Source organism: Lycorma delicatula, chromosome 9 (assembly GCF_047948215.1).
Source record: "Lycorma delicatula isolate Av1 chromosome 9, ASM4794821v1, whole genome shotgun sequence".
In the NCBI taxonomy this organism is placed as follows: Eukaryota; Metazoa; Arthropoda; class Insecta; order Hemiptera; family Fulgoridae; genus Lycorma; species Lycorma delicatula.
The window spans coordinates 34,045,728-34,069,204 of NC_134463.1; positions in this window are offsets into that span (position 1 = coordinate 34,045,728).

Consider the following 23,477-nt stretch of genomic DNA (forward strand, 5'->3'; position numbering starts at 1 on the left):
AATTATTTTTGTACGGAAAAGAGAACCGTATCATTAATGATGAAGAATATTTTGACAGCAAAATGAAATAGCTTGTTTCACAAATACAAAATAATATTTTTTAGTTTTTTTCTTCTCAAATTAGAGAAGATATTTTCAGTTTTAAATTTATTCAAATAATAATTTTACAAATAGGTATACAAAGTTCCATTCTCTGGAATACATAAAATAACGTAAAAGCTCCAGTTTCAAAGGTAATATTACATAAACCAGTCTGAAAATATAAACTAAACTAAATATAATTAATTTAAAGTTTGTTACACCGAGTCTAGTTCATGATACTAATAGATACAACAATTAGTTCATGTTACTAATTGATTTACAACAGTAGTACAAAACCTTGATCATATTATAAATTTTGAACATTTTATTTTAATTTTCTTCGTTCTAATTAATATACTAGTGTCCTGAATACTCTTTCTTTTTCCTGTTTAGCCTCCGGTAATTACCGTTCAGGTAATACTTCAGAGGATGATATGTATAAGTGTAAATGAAGTGTAGTCTTGTACAGTCTTAGTTCAACTATTCCTGAGATATGTGATTAATTGAAACCCAACCACCAAAGAACACCGGTATCCACGATCTAGTATTCAAATCCGTGTAAAAATAACTGACTTTACAAGGACTTGAACGCTGGAACTCTCCACTTCCAAATCAGCTGATTTGGGAAGACGCGTTCACCACTAGACCAACCCGGTGGATAGTGTCATGAATACTTTCTTTTCTTTCTTTTTCGTTTTAGCCTCCGGTAACTAGTGTTTAGATAATTCTTCAGAGGATGAATGAGGATGATTATGTATGAGTGTAAATGAAGTGTAGTCTTGTACATTTTCAGCTTGACCATTCCTGAGATGTGTAGTGTAAAAATTCAAATCCGTGTAAAAATAACTGGCTTTACTAGGACTTGAACGCTGTAACTCTCGACTTCCAAATCAGCTGATTTGGGAAGACGCGTTAACCACTAGACCAACCCGGTGGGTTAGTGTCTTGAATACTGGAAACCTATTTCTTCACCCCTTTAATGAAGAAATTTTCAAAAATTATACACTTTATTAAAAAAAAAAAAATACTAGAATTATAATCCAATTGTTAATATTTAATGTTTTGATTTCTTTTATTGTATTTTTAAGTTCTTTTTTTTTCATCAGTTGTTGTACTTTATGAGGACTATTAAACATTGCCTACGTAGTGGCGGGACGATTAGTGTACTGGTTAGCATAGTGATTTCTAGATCATTTGTTCTCGGGTTCGATTTCCAGCAAAGGGTGACTTTTTTCATCCGTCATTTCATTCATCCTACATTCTACTTCCTTGTACGAAATAAAGGAAGTATGAAAAATTCCTGTTTTCAGATTTCAACGGAAATATCCATTTTGACCCATCCATCCATTTGGACCAGTTTCGGTGTGACGTCTGTACGAACGTAAATGTAAGTTAAATTAATGTAAAGTTAACAAACCGTAAATGTAAATGTAAAGTTAATGTACGTACCTACACGTATATATTTCACGTAACTCAAAAACGATTAGCCGTAGGATGTTGAAATTTTGGATTTAGGACTGTTGTAACATCTAGTTTTGTACCTCCTCTTTTGATTGCAATCGGCTTGACCAAAAATGTCCAAATTCAAAGAATTCAGATTTTGAACTTTTTCTTAACTGCAGTAGTATACTCTTGTTGAGAGCTTTTCAACGATATATCATAAATGGCACTTATTTTCAATGGTTCTAGAGTTACAGCCAAATAAAAATTTAATTAATGAAATATTTTGATCTTACAAGGGGAAGGCACATAGATTTGAATTCGACTTCATCTCATTTTTTTTAACTTTTTTTAATTTAAATATATCCATTTCTTAATAATTATTAACCTCTGATTGTAAAAAAATTACAATAAGTAATTATTCAATAATAACAATAAAAAATAAATAAAATGAAAAAAATCAGAAGTTATTAATGAAATAAAATTTTATGTACTTTTAAAAATGTGCGTACGTAATTTAATAGGCGTACAAGGAAGTTATGGTGTGTCCAATCAGATTTTTTTTTAGAGATGATGGGCACCGACTGCTTTGATCATTTTGCCCTGCGAGAATAGAAATCTGCAGCGTATGAAAAATGCCATGCCTAACCGAAATTCGAACCCACGACCTCCGGATAAAAGACTGAGACGCTACCACTCCGTCACGGAGATTGGCAACCTACCTTTTTGTTAAATCCTTCCTTTGCAGAAACATGTCCGAGGTATAATAATAACAACAATAAACATTTTTTTTCAACTGGATGGTATACTGAAGTCGAATTTTGGTCAGGCTTGAAATTTTTCATACCATATGAAGCTTAACTTTTAATTAGAAAAAAGGAACAAAAGAAGGGTAGTTGTAATTAGTTATTAATATTGTTGATAAATTGATTAAATTTCCTCCTGAATATTTAGAAATTTTTAATACGTACCTGTCGCATGAATAATGTAAAAACAAAATTTAAGTTTATAAAAACAAAGTAGGTTAGTGTATTAAATTGTGTATCTAAAATTAAGGTAAAAAATCTATTGTTTTGTAAAGCTGTTTATTTTACTATTATATACAGACCTTGGTGTGTATGCAATTGCGAGAAAGTTGGTTAAAGAATTTAAAAAAAAATTACAGAAATTCGTATAAAAGATATTGTTTGATATTGTTGTTCCGTTTAATAAATTAACAATATTTTGTTTGTCTTCCTGTGCATTTATATTTATAAATTGCATCTAGAAGTGCATTATAACAAAGTTGACAGGTACGTAATCATGCAGAGTTTTAATAAAGTAGGTAAAAGACAACTGCTGTTTAATTGTGAATGAAAGGAAATGTTCAGAGGTTGTTGATTTAATAAATTATTCAAGTACAAGAATAATTTTGTTATTAAAACGTTTTATTTTATAATACATGCTAGTTTCACGGTTTTCTGATCTGTTTGCACTATTTCTGTTTTCTTATCAAGGTTTCTAATACAAATGTAGGCTTATGTTACAGGATGTAACAATTTTCATCGAATTCATTCTTTTTTTTTTGTACTTTATTCTCTTTCTTCGGTTTTCCTTGTTTTTTGGTTTCTAGAAATACTGCGTCAAGATGAAAATAAATCCTTGCTTTTTATTTATTTAATTTAAAATACATTAATTTAATTTTTTAATTTAAATATTGAATTAAATGAAATATTTTCTTTATATTAAGCGACTAATGTAATTTCATTTTATGGCTTAAAATTAAGAACCTTTTTTTTACTCTCAGCTGAAGGAAAATATACTTAGAAAAATATATAAAAAGGTTTTTCTATATGATTAAAATCAAATTTGCTATTTAAGTATACGTCCTGAAAATTATAGCAAGAATAATTTGATGTGGGCACCACACAATTTCCTTGTACGCCTATTAAATTACATATGCACATTTTTAAAAGTACATAAAATTTTATTTCATTAATAACTTCTGATATTTTTTCATTTATTATTATTATTATTATTATTATTGAATTATTATTTATCGTAAATTTGTTTTTACAATCAGAGGTTAAATTATTAATAAATCAATACTAAAAGAGAAGAATTTTTTGCAATTTATTAAATATCGGGCATGTATGCCTCAGTGTATATGTTGCTCTTGTGAAGGTTTATTTTCAGTCGCATGTAGTTAACTTTAATGTAAATAAAATTAAACAAAAATTACAAATAAAATCATGTTAATATAATATATTTTAATTTAACAATTTTAAATTAAAATAAAAAAAAAACGTAGAAATGACGACTGATTCGAACCGATGTGCCTTCCCTAGTAAGATCAAAATATTTCGTTAATTAAAATTTTATTCGTATAACTCTGGAACCAATGAAAATAAAAACCACTTATGGTAATCGTTGAAAAGCTCTCAATGAGGGCTTATTATTGCAGTTATGAAAAAGTCCAAAATTCAATTTGTTTTTGGATTTTGGGCGTTTTGGACAATTTTGATTCAGTCTATTGCAATCAAAAGGGGAAGTGCAAAAATAGATGTTACAACAGTCCTAAATCCAAAATTTCAACATCCTACAGCTAATCGTTTTTTAGTTATGCGAGATACATACGTACATACATACATATGTCATGCCGAAACTAGTCAAAATGGATATTTCTAGAAATCTGATAACCGAAATTTTTCGCGATCACAATACTTTCTTTACTTCATTCAAGGGAGTAAAAATGTGAACACATACAACAAACAAACAAACAAAAACACTAACGCACCATCCTTTTTTACATTGTCTTTTAAAGTTAAATGTCTTTTAAAAAAATAGGGATGAATGCTAGAGTACAAAGATGGAAATAGCATATCATTTAAAAAAGGATATAATACTATGTAAATAAATATATAGATATGTAAATTTTAATTTATAAAACAAAGGATATATACATTCTACCATTCATAACTATGAATGGTAGTAAAATAAAAAGGGTAAAAGAGTTTACTTATCCGGGACCAGTTTTTTCTGATGATGGAAGAAAGGTTAAAGAAATATGTACAAGAGTACAGAAGGCAAGCGGATTTTATCAGAGTGTAAAATATCTGGTCTGGAACTAGAAGGTACCTTTGCAATGTAAGAAAGTAATGTACAAAGCATACTTTGTACCAATTCTTAACTGTGCGGCAAATACCTGGACAGGAAGAACGATGGAGAGTCGAGTACAGGAAGCAAAAATAAAATTCAAGAGAAGCATGCTAGGAAAGAAAAGAAGGGATAGGTTAAGGAGAAAGGGGTTAGAAATTGAAACTGGGAAGTTTGCTAAATCAATTGGAAGATAAAAGCTCAGGTTGTTTGAACGTATTGAAAGGATAGATGAGGAAAGAATGCCAAACAGGATGATGCATGCAGAGAAAACAGGTGGAAGACCAAGAATGAAATGAATAAACAGGCTGATGGAGGGAGTGCGCAAAAGAGGAGATGTGATGAGAGTATTGAAAGAGAGATGGTTCATGGATAGAGGCAGGTGGAGAAATTTTGTAGAAGGCCCAACCCGAGGAAACGTGGATTAAAGAGAACTGAAAATGATATACAACAAGAAATCCCTTTCCAAAAATGCAAAATTGAGACATTAAAGAAATTAATCACTCTAGAAGTTCTATATGGGTCAGAGAGTTTACAAAAATTTCAGAAAAAGAAATCACAAAAAAACCGAATTTTAAGAAAGACACGTTCCAAAATATGAAAACAATATTTTTAATTAAGAAAAACAGAGGAAATTAAAAAAAAAAATTGAAATATAAAACATACAGTGAAAGAAGGAAGATTATCTTTTATGTACATCAGTACATACTGAGTGGGAACGTATTAAATAAATAAGTTTTTAATCTTTTTCTGAAAAAGAAAAAGAAAAATACTCTTGCGCAGAACTGCGCAGGAAGACCGACTTTTCGTTTCCGACGCTCTCACTATTTCGCAGTCAAAAACGCGCTGTTTTTCAGAGTACAACACACTATATGTTCGATTAACTTGTAGATCATACACATACAAGCATCAAGTTTCAACTCTCTCACCCACCTCTGTGATTCGCTGCATAAGCGCGTATGAAAACTACATCTCTACACGATCAACATAACCTCAAATTCTTTTCTATCTTGAATTGAGCGTAATTCAAGAACAACTCAACCAATCTTCATCGAATTCTTACATGCATAACTTCAGACAAAATTCTACAGTTTATCTAAATTTTTATGAAATGGATATAGTAGTTATAGAAATCTTCGAGCACAGAATTTTATACATGAATCATATTTTTATACTCGTCATATATCAAAATGTAACGAAAATTCATTTTCACTCCTCACTTCTCATGCGATCGAAAATACTTCCGTACTTTTTACGAAAAGTATGTAAAAAAATAGTTTAGAGAAGCAGAAAAGGATTTGATAATCAAAATCATTATCAATCAATTATATCAAAAAGCAGAATTCTGAAGACAAACTTTTCTGAGAAAAAGGAGATGAATCACTTTTCAGGAAACAGAAGAAAAAAACAAAATCGTAAATGGAGTGATGAGATGAAAAGAAAGCTGAGTAAAAGGATGAAGAGTTTTGACGTGAAATATCTTTAAAATCACACCGAAACATACGGTTTCGTGAATTTGTAGCGTAACGAAAAGGTCTATATCGTCCTACCTTAATAACTCCCTAACTATTAGTCTCAGAAACGTAAATGCGGTAACATTTTATAACTTACACGGTCAGCTCGCCGATAGGACTTTGCGTCACTGGCGAGCGGGTTGTGGGGAGGGGCACAGCGAAGATCGGCCAAAACTGGCGCTCTCGCTCATTTCCAATTAGTGTAGCTCACGACTTACACGTGATAGCACGGTGATTCGTGTGTTTGTGTTTAGAATTTGTCGAGATAGATCGATTTAAATAATAATAAGTGTATTTTGGACAATATTTACGTATAAAAAATTAAAATAAACATGTAAAAAAGTATAAAAATTCAATATGTCAGCCTCAGCCCGTACATAAACCAGCCGGGAATATAAATTACATATCGTTAGAAAGGGGAGGTTATTGGGCCACGCACAGATACCCTAATGTCCGGTGCCGAGCGAGCAACACTGTTTCGGGAGCGTCGCAAAGCTGGCACGGCGCGCTCAGTGAACGACGCTGACGGCGTGAGTACTGCTGCTGTACCCGTACTAATGGATATAACGAGTGAAGATAACACCCATGTCGAAACGTCCCGGGCTGATGGATATCAACATCAGTCGAATTGATGCGACGCAGGACCACTGGTGTCGCACAGGTGTGTGCTCCTAGGTGTTGTGTCCGCATACAGGACAGTGTCCTATGCCGCCCTGTGCGTGTTATCGGGTACACCTCCAATTGACCTAATCGCAAAAAAGAGGGTGGAGAGGGCACAAGGCAAGCCAGAACAAGAGGTCAGGGATGCCGTTTATAATATCTGGCAGGAAAGATGGTCGCAGGAAGCTGTGGGTCGATGGACGAGAACCCTCATCCCCAACATCAAGCCATGGTTGTCGAGAAGATTTGGTGAGGTTGATCATCAGCTATCGCAGTTTTTTACAGGACATGGTTCCTTCAATAACTACCTGCACAAAATAGGCAAGAGAGAAGAGCCAATTTGCAACTACTGCAACGAGATAGATGATGCTGAGCACACCTTTTTTGAGTGCAATAGGTGGGACACACTTAGACATAGTAAGGCACTCACAGGTATAACTCCAGAGACAACAATAGACTACATGCTAAGAAGCGAGTCAAACTGGAATAATTTTGCTAGTTTTGTTATACAAGTTGTTCTACAGAAATACTCCGATGAGAGAAGACAAGGTGTTGGCTAGAATAGGACTGGGTGGACAGCCTTGCTGGTGAGGTCCAGCATGCTGCGGTGTGTTGGCACTGATGAGCCACCAAGGACTCCACGGGTAACAGTCAGGCAAGAGCACACTGAATACTGAAGGGACCCGGTACCGCGTCGCGGCGAACTGGGTCTGGCGTGGTGTATTAGTATTGCCCTTTTGGGTCCCCAAGGGGCCAATATTGATAAAGAACTCTCAAAAAGAGCTAACCGGTAGGCCGACCTGCCTTGCCGGTATATAGCCGGTAGGTGGGGAGGCCTATTTGAGTTTAAAGACACTCCCCTGGGCGGCGTAATACCAACAAGTCGGTCCGGCCCAGGGGAGCTGGGAGAAAAAAAAAAAAAAAAAAAAAAAGGGCCACTGGTGTACAGCAGACAAGCGCTTCAAAACGGTATTTGAAAACAATCCATTTGGTCAATCCAAGTTGGTCAGTCTGTAGCTCGGGGGAACTTCATCCAAGGTCTGTAACGTTTCACGTTGAACCAACGGCCGTGCGCCCCTACACAGTCCCACCCGAGTTTTTGGAAAATAAATAAGTCTGACATATGTAAACGTGATCCTTAAGAGGCCAGATTGAAAGAAAAAAAGAAGAAAATAATTAACAGATATTACTTATAATTAAATCGAAGTTTATATTGTCATAAAATATCTATCATAATGTTATTTACTTAATGATAACAACGCGTAATGAAATTTTTATTCCGTGCAAATTATAGTAGAAAGTAAAAACTACTTTATTTGGATTGAAAACAAATTACTTTCTACCTTATAATATATTATATTAAATTTTGATGATTCATATTACTTTAACTGTGTCAAAATATCATGATAGTTAAACTTTTAATTTTTAAAACTGTTTTACTTTTTTGTCGTCTTTTGTTTTAATGTGTCAGAATAAACTGTGGTTCGTTAACCATAAAATTTAATGCTCTACTGAATTTTAACTTTCTTGTTTTGATCACCATATGTGTACGTACATCATTTATAAGTATTTAAAAATTTTTTTCAAAAATTAATTTTTAGTCATTCAAAAATTAAATAAATTTCTTAGGATTATATTAATTGTCTATATGCATAATTATTGTTGTTAAACAATTTGTTTATTTATATTTTATTTCTTAATAGATTTTATATTAATTCAATTAATAATCTACATTCATTTAATTATTCAAATATCCTACCCTACTAAAGGACATTTGTATGTGTGTCTGTCTGTGTGTCCTTCCCTCTTACCTTAGGACCGGAATGTACTGATCGCAAGCGGAAAATCCTGATTCGTTAGTACATGTCTCGTGGTGGTCAGGTGTATACTTCTTATATTATTAATATATTATTTTATTTAGTGTGGGGTTGTTTTTCTTAATAAAATAATGAACTATAACCAAAAAGTAGGCACCGGAATGTACCGATCACTAGCGGAAAATCCCGATTCGTTACTATTAATCTCTAGAGTTAAATTTCTAATTTAACTACTTGTTATGTCAACTTTCACCATTCAAAAAAAAATATATATTTTCACACTAAAGGTAATAAATTTTGGACACCTCCAATATTTTGAATGCCATTACGAGACCCCACCCGCCCGGAGGGCGTGCCTACGGTACGCCTCTGCAGTTTTTTTCTAAAATTATGAAGGGAAACCAAAGATAGATTTTTACTTTCCTAGCATTATAGTTCTAGAGCTGTGCAATAAGGAAAGTATGGTAATTAGTCAAAAAATGAGGAATGGGTCTTTTTTCCATTTCCCGACTTTTCATGAGTCAGGGACTCTCCAAAAATAAAAACAAGTATCTACGTACTTATGTACATTCGTTGGCGTGTTTGAATTAGTTTTGACTGAGTTAAAAATTTTGTACAGAGACTCATATATAAGGGGACATTTTTTGAGAAAATTTTGGGGTCAATATCTGCCCGGGGGGGGATTTTGGAGTCAATTTTCTAAAAATTTTGCAAACATAACCCCACTTTTTTATATTAACACAAGTATATGCACGCATATACTGAGGTTATTATCTTATTATTTTAAAAAAAAAATTCCCCAAAATTCTCCCCTTTCCCAAAATTGAAAAAAGCTATCTTTTAATTAATTGCATATTTTTTAAATGAATTCTTTTAAAGTCTTCCTAGATATAACAGTAATGCAAGTGACTCAAAAAGATATTTTGGTGGCAATATTGATGGGAGGGAACCGATCCAAGTTTAAAAATATCGACTTTTTGAATTTTTCAAGGCTTTTATTGGTTTAATAAAATTTTTAATATTATTAAAAGTTTAAATAATAAACTTTTAATAATAATAATATTGCAATAAAATTTCATTATATTTCACCCTTCGCTACTCACAAAAAAGAAATCTTAGGTAACTTTTTATTGGTTGTACTTTTTTTTAGTGAAATTTTTTTTCTCTTTCATTTTACATAGTAAACGTAGAAAAATTAAGAAAATTTTCTTGAAAAGTGATTTTGGAGATAGGGGAGCAGAAAAAACTAGAAAATACCGGCATTTTTAAAACTTCTTTTGGTTTATTTAAACATATAATATAACATATAATTAAACGTATATCTTTACAAAAAACTTCAACATAAATTACCCCCAACCCAACAACCCAAAAAATAAATCTTAGATAACCTTTTCCACATATAATTATTTTTCCAGTATTTAAGAATAAATAATCAATGCCAGGAAAGAGTTACAACTTTTCTTGGCAGACTTCTTAACTGCTTTCAACTTCACTCTAGTATAAAACTTAAATACTAATGACATACTACTATTCCTACGATCCTTTGTGTGTGTGTGTGTGTGTGTGTGTGTGTGTGTGTGTGTGTGTGTGTGTGTGTGTGTGTGTGTGTGTATGTGTGTGTTGAGCGCTTTTATGCGAGCAATTGCATTCGCTTAAATACAAAAATTATTGGAAAATAACATAAACTCGACATAAATTTACATTTATGTAAATTTTGAAATTTCAACTTTGTCGTGGATATCTCATTGAAACATTCAAGATTTTAAATGGACACTATTCAATTTTAATTCCATTCTTTAAAAGGAATTTTGACAATCAGACTACAGTTTTGAGCTTACTATGGAAAGATATCATAAAAATATATTCGTAAAGCAGAATTTCTCCTCTATAAGAGTGGTTAATCTGAGAAACTTACTGCCTGAAGACTTTGTTAGTGCTCCATCTATTGGTGTTTATTATTTTTTTTAATAGTAAATTTGATAAGATATTATATGATGTAATACAAAGGTGATTACTATTCCTTTCGATCGACTGTAATGTGATTCTAATGTAACTTTATTGAGTTTTGAATTCTCAGTGGCATATGGACTTAATTTTCTTTTCTCTTTGTTTCATATATATTTACCTAATTATATAATAATATTATACAACATAGGATTTTAATAAATTTATATTACGGCAGCTATCTCCCGCTTTTAAACAACGTAAGGATTCCAGTTATCTGATGATAAATGCACCGAAGTTTCGGATGTACATTGATCAAATTGCAATCCTTGACTCCTGTAATAGAGAACTGCTGTTTAGTGCAAACTACAAAAATTGTAAAAATCCGTATGCCAATAGTATTTTGTGGTTCATGAAAGAAAAAAAAGAAAAATTTCACTTTGCACCCGTTAAACTCGTAATATGTTAAACGATTACATTCGACGTATTTGTATGACTCGTAATATGTAATATTAGATAAATTAGATTAAAATGGGAATTGAATCGGTGAATTATGAGCGTTCTAAGTTTGTCAAAAATTTGTATTATCAGTTTGTATTATCGCAGTTTGTCAGAGGATTATTATAAAGGTTTGCAAATCATAATTAAATTGCGTATAATATACAAACTATTTCTGTAAAATTTAATGTATAGATTTCCTAATCAAATCTTACCATTATTTATTGAAATTTAGTGAATACAATTATACCCTTGAAACAACTCATAAGATTTCACGTCAAAAATTAAAAAAAAAAAAAGATTATATTAATAGAATGCTAGTGTAATTAATAAGTATTAACTTTATTAAAATTTTATATGTTATGTAATTCTTAATTAATTAAGGATTCGTTATCCACATCTTTAATTTTATCCATTAATTTTTCATTTATTTTATTTTATATACTTCATTCACTTAAAAAGAAAATAGCTTTTGTCAAGAGAGGTATACATAGTTGCTAGTTCATACATTGTGGCGCAGGATGTTTTGGGATATGAGAGAAGGAATGTGTTGACGAATCCGCCGACTAACCTACCTTTTTGTCTGATATAGACTTTCTTGTACTTTAGATAAATGATGCAAGCTCACCGGCAATGAAAGAGTGTTCTATTTAATTTTATTTATTTTGTTGAAGAAAAGAAATAATAATAAATGATATTTTATGAGGATAAAATTTTTAATGAAATTCATGAAATGACTGAACAAGATTTAGTTCAATTAAAAAAGTTTAAATTAAGTAGTAGTAACCTTTTAAGAATTATATTCCTTTTAATATTACCAAAAATTAATTAGTAAATTTTCAAAAAAGGATTAGAAATTTTAGGAAAATCAGTGATTATTGTTTTATAATTTTTCATTATCAAATAAATAAATAATAAAATTTGTCCTAATCCGTGGAATATTATTGTAGCGGGATAATATTGAATGAATTTCTAATTAAAAAAAAATTCTTTAGTGACTGTTGTGTTTCAGTTGTTAGGAGTTCAACTAATGACTATATGTTCATCTTAAGCCTAATCGAAATTAACAATCTAATTTAACTAAAGTTTTAAAGATAATATGTACTGTTAAATATAAAACGCTATCAAAAGATTGCATAAATTTCCCGGCTTTTCATCTGACAGATTTTTATTTCAAATCAATACGTTTATAAAATATTAATGATTTAATTATACAACATTTAGAATGCAATTGCAAAAAGATCAAAATATTACTAAAAGAGAATTTGGGTTCGATCTTAATTTCCTTGATCCAGGGTCATTTTTATCTTAGAAATCATGCCGTATTAAAAATGTAATTAAAGAGAAAAGTCAAAATTCTAACATTTTTTATATACACAGCATTCACGGGAGTAATTATGGACAGAATTAAAAAAGAAGGACAGGTAGTTTTCGCTATTTATACACGACTTCCCAAAGTGAAGTGTAAAGAATCTAGGGTGTATGTATGTATGTTTGTTCCACCGTATCAGATCAACGGCTGAACCGCTTTAGATGTATACTCCGCGTTGGAATCCTTACGTAACCGGGAGTGTCATAGGTTATATATATATATATATATATATATTTAAATACCTTAAACATTATTTTTTCAAAGTTCACCTTGTACTGCAGAATATTCGAGGGACTCAGTCATATTGGCATAAAGCCCTCACGGATCTAATGGCAATGGTCCAAAATTTAGGGGCTTTGCACTTCTACATTAAACTATCGTGTAATGAACCATCTGCACTGGCCGAACATCATATTTTTTTTTTTAGTGTCGTGTTTTTTAATTTCTAACAGTTTTAAAACTTGTTGATTTTTGACTTTGTATATTAGTCGTTGAAAGTTGAGGTTTAATAAGATGAAACTGTATAAAACTATCTAAAATTCCAAAGTTTAATTCTACCTGTATATATTCAATTTTATTTCTGAATAGAGTTTGCCTCATATCTGGAATAAACTTTGAAAAAAATTTTGAAAAATATTTAAAGCAACAACAACAAAAAACGTATATTCGATTTTTTCTAAAATGCCACTAAAAAAATCAAAATTGGTTTTTTTCGCGATATACCTCCCTCATAACGAATTAAAAAAAAAATTAAAATGATCAATACCACATACATTAAAATATTTGAGCTAAATTTAAAGATTGATGGTGTAAAACTCTGAAGAAGTGATATCAGGTAGTTCAGGGACCACCGTTAGGTATTACTTCAGAGAATGAGATGAAATGACAGTTTTTTAGCCTGTAAAAAATGCCATGCCTGACAGGGATTCGAACCCGGGACTTTCGGATGAAAGGCCAAGACGTACCACTTGTACCACAGAAGCCGGCAGTGTTTCCTTATTAATTACATTTTTTTTATTTCGGCTTACACTTATTTAGTTGAGTACAATACTATGGAAAATCCAGTAAAAAATACATAAATATTCACAAAAATATTTTGGGAAACAAAACTGTTCTTGTATTAGTAGTATTATAATAAAAAAATAAAAATAAAGAATAATAATTTTAGTAAAAGTAAATCTTCTATTATGTTACCGTTATATAATAATTATAATACGTTATTACCGAGAACGTTTATAATACTTACGATAATAACATTCAACAATAAAAAAAAATTACGTTACTTTATTTAACTTAATATCCAGAAATAACCCACAGACCGTCTGTTGTTATAATTATTTCTTTTCGTTTTTTTTTTACGAGATAGTAAACAAGCAACCAGTTATATGAAAAATTATGGTGTCAATGTAGTGCACCAAAATAAAATTAAAAGTAAAATTAATTAATAAGTTTTTTTGTTTTTTCCACAGCTAATTTTTTATCATTTTTTGACAATGTAACAATAAATATTTGGATAAAACGAAATTCAAACTGTTTTCTTAATAGAAAAAATCTCATGTGGACACCACATGATTTCCTTGAACGCGTATTAAATTACATATACACATTTTTTGCTGCAGTTCATTTAAACTTAATTGAAAGTGAGATACGATCCTCTAATTCTTTAATAAAAGTGGACAGTTACACAATAGCTGAAATATTAGTTTTACAATAGCTGAAATATTTATACAATTATTAATTCATCAATCTTACATGAAATATTAGGATTGAGTAAAAGTCCCTTTATTACTCGTATTACTAGATCAGTATTATTCTTATCTTCGTGAATCGCTGATTAAGAACAGTTTCAGATTTCTGGTGTGTCGTATAAATAAAAGTTAATAATAATTAAACTATTCCGTTTGGTGTACTCTTGTATACTGGTTACAAATGTTAATTTCGACCTTACGGTGTAAAATATTCAGTTTTTATTACTGCATTATTTGGTGAATAATAAAATGAAATAGAAAAAATCTAAAAAATAGAATACATGAATGAATATATCTAAAAAAAAAACGACAGGATGAGTATGAAGAGGAAGAAAATGTTAAAACCAAAGAAAGAATAAAAAAGTTAAGAGAGGATGATGAATATAAAGAGAGAGAAAACTTGAAAACTAGAGAACGTGTACACAAATTAAGATCAGAAGAATTATATCAAACCAAAGAACGATTAAACGACTGACAACAAAAAACAAATAAACGAAATTATGATAAATTCGGACTTAGGGAGAATATTGTCCGACAATATCAGAGGAGTAATGAACTAAAATAAGAATTTTTTACAATTTATTAAAGATCGGGCAGTGTGCCTCAGTATATATGTTATTTTTGTGAGGGTCTTTTTCAGTCACAAGAAAAAGAGATGTAGTCTGATTCGAACCGATGGGCCTTCCCTTGCAAGATCAAAATATTTCATTAATTAAAATTTTATTTGGCTGTAACTCTGGAACCAATGAAAATAAGTACCATTTTATATATCGTTGAAAAGCTCTCAACAAGAGCTTGTTACTGCTGTTAAGAAAAATTCCAAAATTCAAATTGGATTTTAGGTTTTTCGGGACACTTTCGGTCCAGTCGATTGCAATGAAAAAGCGAGGTGCACAATTAGATGTTACAACAATTCTAAATCCAAAATTTCAACTTCCTACGGCTAATCGTGTTTTGAGGTATGCGAGATACGTACAGACGTCACACCGAAACTAGTCAAAATGGATTCAAGGATCGTCAAAATAGATATTTCCGTTGAAATTTTAAAACTGAAATTTTTCACGATCGCAATACTTCCTTTACTTCGTACAAGAAAATAAAAAACGTAAAAAATAAATAACCTAAAACTGCTTTTACTAAATTTAACGTCGTTATCTATATAGATTGTTGTCTATGTAAATATCGACTTCTATATAAAGTTATGATATGATTTACTAAATTTATTATCGTCTACAAAAGATCAATTTATAATATTATTGTAATATACATAAAAAACAAATTAATTTGAAAATAAAATTAAAGGGAACGTCAACTATTTACGTATTTAATAGTTTTTTACGATATGAAGAATATTCAATTTTGATATTTATACCGACTTTAGATAGTTGTTATTTTATGTTTTATTAAATTTAATTTCATTGTCTAATGACCACGAGAACTCATACTTAAGCGAATAAAGTAGTACTGTACTAGAATTTATGGTATAAACAACGTGAACTATGCCAAGTGTCTCAGAGACTTGAAGAATAACGTATACGCTCTGCTCAAAATCGAGTTCAACTTTTGAGAAGGTTACAAATCGGCTTTTGATTATCACCCTGAAATTGACTATCAGAATTTGAAAAAAATTTAAATACATAACATGATTAATAACCTGGCGGGTTAGTCTAGAGGTTAAACTCTTATCGTACAATCAGCTGATTTTCGGAGTCGAGAGTTCTAAGGTTCGAGTCCTTGTAAAGGCATTTGCATTTTATAAGGATTTGAATGCTAGACTTTGGATATCGGTGTTCTTTGACGGTGGATGGGTTTCAATTAACCAGACTTCTCAAGAATGGTCGATTTGAGTTTATTACAGGCTACATGTTTACCGGTACATTTAACATCGCACTACGTCTGCAGCTACGTCAGGCCTGGCAACCCGATAAGAGTAATTCCCTTTGCCTATACAAACATACCCAGATTCGGCAGTAGCTGGAAAAACTGGTTGGAAAAATATATAACTTCTTTAATGTATATAAAAAAAAAGCCAAAAAAAGCAGTTATGAAACTTCTCGACTTTTCTTAGCTGGATGCAGTGTAATTCATATCAATTTCGATTTCCTTCTAATGTCATTAAAAATTTGATTTTGGCAACACATCCTTTTTATCTAAACATCTTATTTTATCCTGTAATTTTTTTTTTTTTTTTGTTTAACCTCCGGTACCACTGTTAGGTATTGCTTCACAGGATGAGACGAATAATTTGTAGCTTGTGTGAAAATGCCATGCCTGACCGGGATTCGAACCCGGGACCTCCAGATGAAAGGTCGTGACGATACCACTTGCGCCTCGGAGGCCGGATATCCTGTAATTTGTGAATAGTTATAACTCTAACAGCAACAGCTCACACATAAATACTAAAAAATCATTTCCAATTTTTGAAGTTTTATACGCATACATCGCGGACGAAGATGCGACGGGGGATTTTTTATAAAAGTGTTAAGTTCTATACCATAAATTTGATGGGTTTCTTGAACAGCTAAGTTTTTTATGTTTTTTTCATGAGATGTACGGATATCGCTGATGTGGTCATTTAACTCAAATGGAAATTTACAGCGTATGAAAAATGCCATGGCAGACCGGGATTCGATCCTGGGACCTCCAGATGAAAGACCAAGATGCTACCACTCCTCTACGGAGATCGGCTTTTTATTTCTCGTGCTATGTTATATTTATTTCGTATTGTCAAGAGTGTAATAAATTATTATTTAATACAGTACATATAATAATAGCTATTTAAAAAACCACACTCATGCATGTATCTTTAAGTGTTGTGGTAAAAAATCTTCGTGATTTAAATGTAAGAGAGGTGTATTCACTGTAACCTAGTAGACGAACTATAAACTATTGTTCAATTGATAAATTGCATTTCTGTTTTATTCCTTTTTTTATTTTTTATTTTCTTCTTTTTCTTCCTGGTTTCACTTTTGTTAATTTTTATCCTAGCTTCATTTTTTATCTTATATTATTATATCTTTATTCATTTTACCTTTTTATTAAATAAGAAATAATAATGTTTAATTTCATTAAGGTGGTATACTGATTTTAAATAGTTATAATTTGTTCATTATTATTATTACTTTCACGTCTAGATAGCGTTCATAACAGAGCTATAGCTCTAGAAGAGAAGTATTGTAATAGGTCCAATATGGGCATATGCGGTTTTCACCGAATCTTGACGTTTTGATATCTAAAGAACTTTCTTTCTTTCTTTTTCTATTTAGCCTCCGGAACCACCGTAAGGTGTTACTTCAGAGGATGAATGAGAATGATATATATGAATATAACTGAAGTTTAGAAGCTTTTTCCGGGTAGCAGTGGGTGGCCAGCCTCGATGGGTGGGCGGCGGGGACTCTTCGGAGTCATTGTTCGTCAGTAGCCTCTCGGGGACGCCGCTTGGACTATCCTAATTTGGCCACAAGAGTGCCTGGATGATCACGCAGGAGCTGTGCGCATACCGTATGGATTAAGTTCGTAATGAATTTAACGTTTGATTTTTTTTTTACTCTTCTTTAACTTTTGAATCACCATTTTACTTTATTTTATTATTTTTTTTTTACAAATTACTGTATAATGATATACGTAAATGTAAAGAATTTACTTACAATAATCTACACTTATGTTTAACTCATTAAAATGTTGTAGAATGCTTTATGTATTGTTGATTAATTAAATACGTATTATTAAATATGTAAATCTGAAGCCTAGGAACGTATAAAACAATTGAATAAAAAATAAATATTGTATCAGGCACAAGTTGCAAACGAGTAAAACTGTTATCTATTTGTATTATTTATGTAGTTCATTTTCTTATAACTTAACCCCGTTTTATTGTTTTTAAAATACAATAACTTAAAACTCGACAAAAAATAAACGGTTTTTTTCTTTTATTTTCTTATACATGTCACTACTCTTTTATTTTAATTTTGTATATTTTTTTAAAACGTTACTGTTATTTTTACACCTATGTGTATTAATAAACTCAACACGCTTGTTCAATCTACATTCGTGCAAGTCCGTCTACTACTTTCTAAATTAAAATTTCAACGTGTTTTACTGAATTTATTTAAAAAAATAATATTCTAACTTTGGGTTAAATTAATATAACGGATTATAACTGAATTTAAAAAATAATGATTTTTTTACTACTTTTTTAAAATTGGAAATTATTAAAACAGTTTTCAAGTATGATGTGCAAAAAAATTTAACTTATAATACAATTTTGTAGTAATTATGTATAATAATAATAATAAAAACATAAATTATAATTGAATAACAATATTTATAGAAATATTCATAGATCTAATTTAGAATCATAAATCATAGATCTAATGAACACAAATCTAGCCAAATTATCGTTATCTTTTTCTTGCCGTAATCGGATAAAAACAGATATAATTTTATATTAGTAATGTATAAGTAGCGTATATTAGTGAGTTTATTTAAATTAATGGTGAGTTTAAATTTTAATAAGTTGTTTGATAATGACCATAAAAAAAATTAAAGGCAGTCCTATTCTATTTTCCAATTACCGTTTTTGCTGTTCAATGCAACTTTTTTCATAACTGAAATTTACTTTCAAAAATTCATAGATAAAATAAGAAAAAAACATTCTTTCTAATTACTTATCAACCCAACTTACTTCTATACCCATGTAAGTGCCACATCTAAAATCCGGCTCCAATATTCTAATTATCTTCCTTATAACTAATTTTAGGTAGATTTCATACGAAAGTTATCTATTGTAATGGGTACCATGATTCGACTTCCTGAAAATTTCGACATCGCGTTTCACATCCCCCAGACCCTAAAACCACCATCAGTTCAAAAGTTTACACATATAAATTTATATATATATATTTTTTCTTTCACTTTCTACTTTCTTGTGGACACGATAACTGCCGTAATTTTCTGCGAATCACTTTAAAATTTTTACATTAAATACTACGACCCAAAATGTCGGTTGATTTCGTTAATGGGAAAAATCGGACCGCGGGGGTGGAAATGGGAGGGCTTTATCGGAAAAAAAGTTATAACTTTCCTATTAAGTAAAATATCTAACTCGTTTAAAGTTCCTACTATTCTTTGGATAAGGGCCTACAACGAATCTAAGTAAAGATTTTTGAATAAAACTCAAAATAAAACCATTAGCCCAGGGGATGGAAAAAATGGGGTTTCGAAGACAAAAAAATCATACCTCCCTTAATAGGCACAGTATCGAATCGGTTTAAAGTGATAGTTAGTCCTCTAAACATTAACGGCAAGGGATGACCAAAATGTTGCTGGAATTGTAGGAAGATGGGGGCTTGTCGTATGCTAAACATGTTAAACGTTTTTCACATGCAACCATTGTCGTACTGAGTAAATTTGAAGTTTTTCTTAATTTTAAGGTGGAAATCTTTTTTATCCCCTTCATCCCTTTAGCACCAGTGAAATCTATCTCCGCCTTCCGGCGTGCCGAAAGGGGTTTTTGTTTCAAATTTCTCTTAGCTCAGCTTGAGAATTTCTCAAATTACTATTGTTTTTAATCGTTTTTCAAGTAAAAATAACTATTATGTCACGAGTTATTAATTCTAAAAACTATGAAGTAAAAGCTGATATGTTATTTTTTAATAACTTATAAGAAATTATAATGTAACTATCCTTACATTCAAAAATGTAATGTATTATAATGTTTATTTGCTAACGTTTTAACGTTAATAGCTGATTCTTGTTTTGTTTTGGTGCTGAACCCATTTCTGACCTCAGTTTTTTCACGTGATTTTGTTATAAACTATTTAAGGGAAAATAGGATAGGAATAAAAAAAATTACTGTTGCAATATGAATAAAGCTTATATTTAAGTATAAACAACACTTAAAACTATTCCCGTACCCAAAGAAGAGTTGCGGGAATAGCTGCTGTGATCCTGCGGATGAAGGAGTCAGAGTACAACGTGTGGGATGCAGGCTGACTGTTGTGTAGTCTTATGGTGAGGGGATCTACTAAAATAATTAAGCCTGGGACGACGTCTAGGCTAGAGAGGTCATGCCTAGGGTGTTCTGATCCACCCACATGCATGAGTGGGGGGTCGGAGCTACTCGATGACAGTATGGGGGATCCTCAAGGTGTGAGAGGATGGGACTCATGGGATAAACACCAGATGTGCGAAACGCACACCTGGTACTTCGTAGGCTAGGGATGGGAAGGGCAGCTCTCCAGCTGAGGGATGGGCTGGCTACACAGAAGTCGGCGTGTCCTGATGACGGACTGGTTGCCTTAGGGGGTTTTAAATCAGAAACAAACAAAAAAAGTATAAAAATGAAAATAATTCTTTTTTAGATAAGCTTTATGTGTCCATTGGTTTACATTTCCTTTCCCTCCTCTTTAAAGTTTCTGCTATAGCTTTTTCTTCCGTGCGTCGCTTGCTGAACCTCTCGATGAAGTGACCAACAGTAGTCTCCCATCATATTGATATTCCAGTGACCCTAATACTGTCTTTCCATCACTTTGATATCTTGTTGAAAACGTTAACCTTGCTCTTCACTGACATTACCCAAATTGTCTGGGAAAAATCAAGGTGACTGTTCAAAAAGTTAATCTTCAGGCTCATTAAACATTCTAACTCTTTGAACTTTTCCAACATGTTGGTTACAATAGAAATATAATGTTTGTTTTTATTTTTTTGTCCAAGAAATTGGTAACAACCTGCTTGAATGATACCCAAGCATTTAAAAGACTTTCATTTAAAGTCATTTTTAATTCAAATTTGGTATCGAACATCATTTTTCGAATTTCAAGTCCAACGAACACGCCTTCTTTTAATTTAACTTCTGATAGATGAGGAAATTTCTCCCTAAACACTGTCCATCTTTGGGTAAGGCCTTCTTCACAAACTGTTTCATTAGGCTTAATTTTATGTGTAGAAGTGGCACCAAAATGTTTTCCGGATCCAAAAGGTTCTTGCGCAGAATATTCTCCTCTCCAGGCTTTAAAGATTTTCTTGCAAGCCATGTTTTTCTGGACCAGTACTGATCCCTTGCGTTATTGTCCCATTCACATAAGAAACATGGGAATTTGGTAAAACTGCTTTGCTTGCCAAAGAGCATGCATGACACTTTCAAATAGCCACACATCATCCAACCAAGAGCGGAATAGTTTAGTTTATTTAAAACTATATCAAGATTTTCATAGCTTTCCTTCATAAGCACATAATGAGCAACAGGCAAAGATGCCTAAAAGTGTTTTCATTGTGTAATAGAACAGCCTTCAAACTATTTTTTAAAAATCTACAAACAGCTTCCATTCCTCCTTTCTGTATTCAATTTCGAATTCATACATCAAACCGGCAATGTCAGAGCAGTATACTAAATCACCTTCTTGTTTGAAAAATTCAGAAAATGTTTGCTCTCTTCTCCTACATACGTAAATGTTTGTTCCTGCTGCAAACAAATTCTTTTCTTCGAGTCTGGAGCCAAGAAGTTCACCTTTTTCCCTCGTTAAGTCCAAATCCCTATCCAAATCATTTTGCTCTGTTTGAGTAAACAACTTCAAGTTCAAAATTTTCTGTAGTACCTTGAATCTCATCATCTGCATCACACTGAGTATCACTAATGATGTTCCATATCCAGGATAGCATCATCAAAAATCTCTGGTGGTTTAGGGACAGGATGATCAGGATCATGGCCTACTGGCCGGATGGCAGACGGAGGGTAAGGGTATCTTATTACTTTTTGTCCTTTGAGTTGTAACCAGTAATATAAACACGAGAAAAGTAACAATGTCTAGAATGGTTTATTGGCTCTATACATATCACTGGAAAAGAAAATCTAAAGGCTTATTTCTCCGTTTTCAAACATTTTCTAAAATCTTTAACACATTCACATAGCATAACTTATGTGGTGCCCAAGATTTTAGTTCCAAAGTATGAGAAGTACGTTTTTTTAATGAATTCTGTAATGTTCCTTTGATTTTTTTTTAATCTCAAATTCACCACAAATATAACAAAAATTGTTAGGTAAGTTCTTACAATCCCGAATAGCCATTGTAGTAAATACGTGCACTAAAAGGTAGAAAGGCGAGATTAAGTTGACTGTAACAAAAAAACAGCTGTAAATAGTTCGCAGTCCATGAGTATTAACCCACCGGGTTGGTCTAGAGGTGAACGCGTCTTCCCAAATCAGCTGATTTGTAAGTCGAGAGTTCCAGCGTTCAAGTCCTAGTGAAGGCAGTTACTTTTATACGGATTTGAATAATAGATCTGGATACCGGTGTTCTTTATTGGTTGGGTTTCAATTAACCACACATCTCAGGAATGGTCGAACTGAGACTGTACAAGACTACACTTCATTTACACTCATACATATCATCCTCATTCATCCTCTGAAGTAATACCTGAACGGTAATTCCCGGAGGTTAAACAGGAAAAGAAAGAATCGTCATGAGGTTTACATCAATCTGACCAGTACCATCTGGATATAAACCAATTTTTACAGTTTCAAATATCTAATAATAAAATTATAATAAAATACCTTTGACTCTAAAAATTTCATTTTTTTAAATATTGAGTGAGAAATGTTAAAAAATAGTCGAATGTTAAAATATATGATACGGCTTTTTGATTGTTATATTTGGGTTCAACACACTAAATATTATAAGAATTAGACGAATTCATTTAAGAGTTTTTCATCGTTGGCCTGTGTATCTCTCTATTTACTTTTCAACCTCACTTATTTTTATATCCATGTAAGCCCACATCTAAAACCCGGCTCCAAAGTACCCTAATTATCTTTCTTGTAACTAATTTTGTTTGTAATTATTCCTGGTTCAGATTGAGTATTTTTCAAACTACTATTGTTTATTAACAATTTTTTCAAGTTATAACCATTTAAGTTAGGAATCATTAATTAATTCTAAAAATTATAGTGTAAAGACTGTTCTTGTTTTAATAATTCTAATAAGAAAATCTAATGTTACTATCTTTACATCGGGATGAATTGATGTACTCATAAATAAAAATTATTATTTTGTATTACTCGTAATATAAGCGATGTTCTGTAACTCTTACATGAAACTGATTAGCCTTTTCTTATGGTAAACCGTCTCCCAATATCAGCTTACGTTATCAGTAATATCAGTTTACGTTATTCCAATATTGTTACAATATTTTTAATGCTCTGGAACATTTAGAAAAATTTGAGTAGGGCATTTTTAAAACCTATTACCTCTCAGTGATATTGAGCACAGGC